Source organism: Orycteropus afer, unplaced genomic scaffold (assembly GCF_000298275.1).
Source record: "Orycteropus afer afer isolate SDZICR_OR568_19922 unplaced genomic scaffold, OryAfe1.0 scaffold00135, whole genome shotgun sequence".
In the NCBI taxonomy this organism is placed as follows: domain Eukaryota; kingdom Metazoa; phylum Chordata; class Mammalia; order Tubulidentata; family Orycteropodidae; genus Orycteropus; species Orycteropus afer.
Window position 1 is genome coordinate 5589426 of NW_006921722.1, and position 6965 is coordinate 5596390.

Sequence of the window (6965 nt, forward strand, 5' to 3'; positions counted from 1 at the left end):
CTATGAGTCGGGGCCGACCCGACGGCACATAACAACAACAACAACAATTTTTGAAAGTAGATCATCATGCCTTTCTTCCTAGTCCAGACGCTCCACTGGAACCTGTCCACCTTGATTGAGCCTGATGGTAGCATAGCTCCCAGCATCACATCAACACAAAAGCCATCACAAGAGAACACCATGAGAGGCAGGTGGTGGGACATGGCCACAGGTGCTGGGTGCATCGTGCCCCTTCAACCCTCTGATGAAAGTCAGGCCTGTGTTCTCCTGAGCTCATCTTCTGGAGCCCCACAGAGGCCCTGTGGGTGAACCATGTCCCTATCCCAGGCCTCACTTCCAGTTGTCGCTGAGGGGCTTGAAGACCAGAGACTACTAGAAAAGGGAGCAGCGAATGGCCACACACCAAAGCTCTGGAACCCAACAGTGAGCCAACTGGACCAATCAGAGACATTAATAATAACATCAACTTCACACTTAGGAAGGAGGCTTCTGCCATCCCACTTGACTGATGAGAACTATGGCTCAGAGAGGCTAAGGAACTTCAGTGGTACTCAGCTAATAAGGGGCAGAGCTAGGATTCAATCAGGCAGTCTGACTCCAACACCACGGCTCCCCATCACCACAGGCTCCACCATTTAGACACCATGTGTCCGTCGCTCTAGAGCAGAGTGCCCTCTGAAGTGAGCCAGGTTCTTCTAAAGAATTCCCACGACACCTTCAGAGGCATTGTATCGCTGTCTCCATTCTGCAGCCAGGGAAGCAGAGGCCAAGGGAGGGGGAGCAGCTTTCAAAGTCTGCACTGTGATTAAGTCTGAGCCTGGCTCTGCTCGAGAGGAAGCCCTCCCAGGCTTTCAGCTGGCGTCTGGCTGCCTGGGAACCGTCCCCGGTGCTCGTTGGTGTTTGTGTTCACTAGGGAAACATCTGTTACGTCCCTGTGCGTCTGTGCCGTGGGTCGGAGATGGGTCCACCCCTGACTCCCAGCAGCTCACAGTTCAGAGGGCAGATGGCCTCTGTCTGAGCATCCTCGGGCTCCATAACATGCCATGCCATGACATGCCGTAGCATGCCCCACATGCCATGCCATGTGTGGTAGTTATATTTGTGTGTCAACTTGGCTGGGCCTGGTTGAATGGCTGGGCAGCTGGTGGTAGTTATTCCCCATGATGAGACTGGCAATCAACTCCATGGTGGGATCTACCACAAGCAGCTGAATAGCTGCTTTAAGGATGTGATCTGCTTCCAGTATATAAGAAGCAGCTTTGGGAATGGGCCAGGAGCAGGAGGCAGAGCTGGACTCCAAGGATGAAGGGCTTTCACCCAGCCCCTAGAGCCTGGCACTTTGAACTTGGACTTAAAGCCTCCTAATTGTAAGAATAAACTCCTGTTTGTGAAGGCAATCCCATTTGTGGTATATTCTTGTCAGAGCGGCACTAGGTAACAAGAACAGAATTTGGTACCGAGAGAGTGGGGTGCTGTTCTGACAGATACCTAAACTGTGGAAACAGGAGTGGAGTGTGTCCTTGACCCGAGACCCCAGCATACGGCCTGACAGATGGCAGGTACATACAGCAAGAGACCAGCATGAGAGACGGCAGAAGCAGAGCCCAGAGACCGGCATGAGACAGCGACAGCCTTACCAGCCCACGGAGGAGAAAGCTGGATGCCTTTGGTTCGGCAGCTTCCTGGCGGAGTGGGCTGCCTTCAGGCATTAATTGCTGAAGAGACTGGCATGAAATGGAGTAGCAGGTTGGCTGGCCCACAGAGCAAGAAAGCTAAATGTCCTTTGGGGCAGGAAGATTTCTGGCGGAGTGGAATGCCCCCGGGCATTCATCGCCAGAAGCAGAGACCAAGGAAACGGAAGCAGAGCTGCCTCAGCCTGAAAGGGTAGGACCATGGCCTTTGGGGGTGGAATGACCACAGCCCCCTAGGTTTCAAAGAGCCAGGCCTTCACCACCTTGGTTCTGGAGTGTGGGGCTGCTCGTTCATGTGAGCCAGTGGGATGGAGCCATAGTCGCTGCCCAAGAGTGAGGGGGCGGGGCTGCCATGCCCAAGAGGGAGAGAAACGGGGCCTGCCAGGCCAAGGGGTAAGGTCACCACTTAGGAACTAGGGGACTGGAGTCACCCAGTGGAAGAGACTTGTACAGATACCACCCACTGAAGATCTATACAGGTGCCAAGTTGACAAGAGGTGTAATTGTGGTAGTTATATTTGTGTGTCAACTTAGCTGGCCCTGGTTGAGTGGCTGGGCAGCTGGTGGTAGTTATTCCCCATGATGAGAATGGCAATTAGCTCCATGGTGGGACCTACCACAAGCAGCTGAGTAGCTACTTTAGGGATGTGGTCTGCTTCCTGTATTTAAGGAGAAGCCTTCGGGATGGTCTGTAGCCTATGGCGCGCTTGGACTCTGCATGTACCCTTGTTGCTCAGCAGCCTGCCGTGCTTGACCGACCTTGGGACTTACAATGGACTTGAGTTAATGGCCTGCCGTGTGGTTTGGTAACATCGGGACTGTCAGCCTGGGGCTTCTCAGCCTCAGCAGCCAGCAGCTGTCTGAGTGAAGAAACGCCTCTAGCTCCAGTGGGCCAGGAGCAGGAGACAGAGCTGGACCCCAAGGTTGAAGGGCTTTCCCCCAGCCCCTAGAGCCTGGCACTTTGAACTTGGACTTAAAGCCTCCAAATTTAAGAATAAACTGGTGTCTGTTAAGGCAATCCCATTTGTGGTATATTCTTGTCAGAGTGATGCTAGGTAACCAGAACATCATGCCATAGCATACCGTGACATGCCATAACATGCCACAGCACACCATAACATGCATAACATGCCATGCATGACATGTTGGGGAGGCCCCACAGCAAGGAATAGGGTGGGTGGCTTCAAACAACAGAAATGTGCTCTCTCCAGTTCTGGGGCCACAAGTCCAAAATCAGGTGTCTGCAGGGCCATGCTCCCTCCAAAAGCTCAGGGGAGCTCCGTCCTTGCCTCTCCAGCTTCTGGTGGCCCTGGCGTTCCTTGGCTCGTGGCCACATCAGTCCCATCTTGGCCTCTGTCATTATTGCATGGCCGTCTTCCCTCTGTGTCTCTGTGTCCCTTCTCTTCTTATAAGGACACCACTCACATAGGATCAGGAACCCCCTGCTTCAGTGAGACCTTATGTTAACTGAGAACATCTTCAAAGGCCCCATTTGCAAATAAGGTCACATTCACAGGTACTGGGGTCAGGACTTGAACGTATCTGTTCCAGGGATACAATTTAGCCCGTAACAGACTTGTGAAGGGGCCATGCCCAGGGCTGTGGCCGTAGTGTGCACCAGCTGGCCCCTCAGCCCGCCATGAGCCTCACTGCCCCCCTCAGAGTTAACCAGGGGAAGCAGAAGGAGCAGGAGGGGAGGGGCAGAGGGTGCAGCAGACCGACTCTCAGGCAGCCCCCAGGCCCCGCCTCCTGGTGCTCACCCCAGGGAAGGGACCCGTGACTTGCTTCCAACTGAGAGGATCTGGCCAATGGGGCAGGTGGCCCCGTGGTTACGTCACATAGACTGTAAAGTCTGCCTTGTTGGCATTGCTGAAGCAAATGGCCATGCTGGGGATGCCACGGCCAGGAACGGAGGAGGGCCTCTGGCTGACAGCCAGCTCGACACTGAGACCCTCAGTCCTGCACGGCAAGGGCCCAAATCCTGCCAACACCCAGGTGTGCTTGGAGGCGGGTCTTTCCCCAGCCGGCCCCTCCTGACTGCGGAGGGTCCAGGTGTGCCGTGCCCCACAGAAACCCTGCTTCACAATGAGCCAGGGCTCTGGCAGGAGCAGGGCCCAGGGCAGGCCCAGCTCTCCTCCAGCAGGTCGTGTGCAGCACTTCCTACACCCACTGGGGCCGTGCAGTGTGCTCCACCCGCGCTCAGGCCCCTTCCTGGGGAAGACCTGGGAGCCGGGTGGCTGTGGAGGCCAGGGCACTGGCAGAGCCAGGACTAAGGCTGTGCAGTGTTTCCATGCATGCCTGAGGGCCCAGAGCCACTCCCTCGGGGACACCTAGGAGCCAGGCGGCGAGTGAGGAGGCCAGGGCTTGGCCTCTAAGTCTGCCTGGTGGCTGCTGTTGGGAGTGTGTGTGTGGGGGGTGTCTGGGATGGCTGGGTCCTCTAGGCTCTGGGCTCCATCTGTTCGTCCGGGTCACCTGCTTGGGAAAACACCGTGCATAGGCTGGCTCACCCACCCCTCCCCAGCCCCTTACCCCGCTTCCCCATCCCTCCACTCCTGCAGGGGTCCCCACCCCCAGCAGGGGTCAAAGAGGACATCAAGGCCCAGGGTTACAGGTGGAGATCTTCATCCCCTCCTGCACTTACCGGGGAGGAGGAGCCTGGGGCAGAGACGCAAGTTCACCTGCCAAAGGCACCTAAGACGGAAGCACTGGCACCCGCAGGTCCCGATCCTGGTCATGGTTGCCATCAGCCAGCTGGCGCCCTAGGCTGACCCCAGAAACAACTTTTGGATTTCAGGGAAACCAGGCCTCCCAGTCTCAGGGGCTGACCCAGGATGGTGAAGGCTCCACAGTCTACAGAGAAGCCAAGTCCTGGCTACCTTGTCGCCAACTTAGGGCAGCCCAGTCATTACTCAAAAATGTAGGCCGTGCCCAGAATGACACAAAGCCGATTCCGCTGAGAGGAGTAGTTGTTTCATCACTCGTGCGTAAGTGGGGGATGGCCAGAGTTTCAGAATACTCCCCAAGTCCACTCACCCCCAGTGGGCAAATTCAGGGTTGAGCCATGAGCTCATGATTACAGGCGCACGTGCCATTCCCAAGGACCAGGGCACTGTAACCCATGATGTGCACAGGGAGCCCTACGTGATGACCCGGCTGTATCGTCTCCTGGGTCTGATGGCATCGCCACCAGGTGGATGTGCTCTTCTCACGGCTGACTGCCCTGGAGTATCTCACGCTACATTCTTTGGGTTTGGGCCTCTGGGTTCCCCTGCTCTTTCCTGTGGTTACTTTTTTTTTAGGATTTGGGTGAAGATTTACAGAGTAAATTCACTTTTCATACAGCAGTTCACATATACTTTGTCTCATGACATTGACCAAAATTTACAATGCAGCAGCTCCCCTCCCACTTCCTCCCCATAGTTACCTCCTCCCAGTGTCCATCCCTTCATACTCTTCTGCACCCTGAGCTATCTCCCTGTGCATAAGCAGCCCTTCCTTCTCCCATGATTGTTCTCTCCAGGGCGTGTGTCTACTTGAGGTAAATGTTTAACTCACATGCCTGTACTTTGTTTGGCTGGAAACCACAGTTGTGGGTTCAATTCCAGACCTGAAGGGCAGCTAGGGGCTATAGTCTCAGTGGTTACACCAGGCTCCATTGGACCAGCAAACCTGATCCCCACCTTCTTTTCTTTTTTTTTGCCTCCAAATGATTTTGAGTTTTGTACCACATTGTTCTCCCTCTTTATGCAGCATCTCCTACATCCCTTCCAAGTGGATGGCAGTGGTAGCTGGGCACCATCTAGTTCTTCTGGTCTCATAGTTGTATAGGTTGCAGATCGGATGGTGTACCAGTCTCTAGGACTGGTTGTTTCCATTAATTTTGGTTTTCTTCTTTCTTCTTGACGAGGAGAGACCCGTTGTTGCATCTAGATGGCAGCTTCCTAGCTTTTAAGGTCCTCCTGTGGTTACTTTGTACCTTAGGCTATCCCTACATGGGTCTTACCAGGGGCCAGCACTGTCCTGGGCAGACTCCCTGTGGCTTGACTTGAACCAACCTGAATTCCCCAGTGACCTGGCAAAGGGCTGTCTCTGAGTAGGCATTAGGACAATCTCAATGTGCTTTTGGGTGGAGGGGCTGATAGGTGGCACCGGAGGGCCGCTGGGCAGAGAGCAGCCACCCCCCTGCTGCAGTCCTGGGTGCCCGTGATAAAGGAGGCCCAGTGCATGCAGAAGGGACACCACACAGCCCAGGAACCAACAGAGGGCCTGTTTCCAGAACTCTCCTCTCTGCGATGTCGGCATTGGCCCTGGTGCTACAAGCCTCAGGGGCTACAGCTTGAAGTTCCCTCCCCACGTCCTCCCCTTGGACGACTTGGCTTGGAGTCTTGGACCGTACGCTCCCTGGGGGGAACTGGAGAGGGCAGAGCAAATAGCCCCCAAGAGGCCTTCCCTTTGATCGTTGGCAGCTGTGCTCATGGCCTCAAGTGTGCTGATCCAAGGTATGCACAGCCTCACCTCTTCAAGCTGGAGAGCAGCCAGGGGCCAAGGTCCTGGGAGAAGCCAGGGCCCCACCCCCACCCCATCCGGGCCCAGCAGTTTACTGCTTACTCTTCCATGGAAAAAAGCAGCCTCCTAGCTCTGGACAGGAGCTGCCCTCCTGAGCCTGGGGGCCCGGGCCCTCTTCTGGGACCAGAGAGCAAGGTCAGCCCTTACGTGGCCTCTGCGTGCTGCCTTCCCCCACCTCCCAGGCCCAGGGGTCGGGTAAAGTCAGGGTGGCTGGGCCCTGCTGGGCAATCAAACTGGCAAAGGGGGGGGGGGGGCAGTGGCAATGCTGCAGCCAAAAACCAAGAGTTAAAGAGTGATGGTCAAGGTTGGATTCAGTCAGGTGAGGGTGGGGAGGGATGATTGAAGAATCAAAGGGAGCCGACTAGCAACTGCCAGGCTGACCACCATGCGCCGTGGCTATGTCTTTCTTTCTGACCACAAGGCAGCAAGCAGTCCAAGGGAGGGCTGGACAATGAAAAGAACTTCCCTGAAAGCGAGGGGGTTGGCCCAGCCATCGGTTGTCAGGCCTCTTCTTTACAGAGGGCTTCCTTGTGGGCTTAGCAGGAAGCTGGGACTGGCTCAGAGAGCAGCACCCCTCGATGCGATCCTGAGACATTGTAAGGTAAACCTTTACAGGACCCTGAGATGTCATGAGTCGGGAGACACGGTGCGGAATTGTGAAGAGAGGCAATTCCAAATGGATAATTAAAAATGAGATGGGGGGAAGGA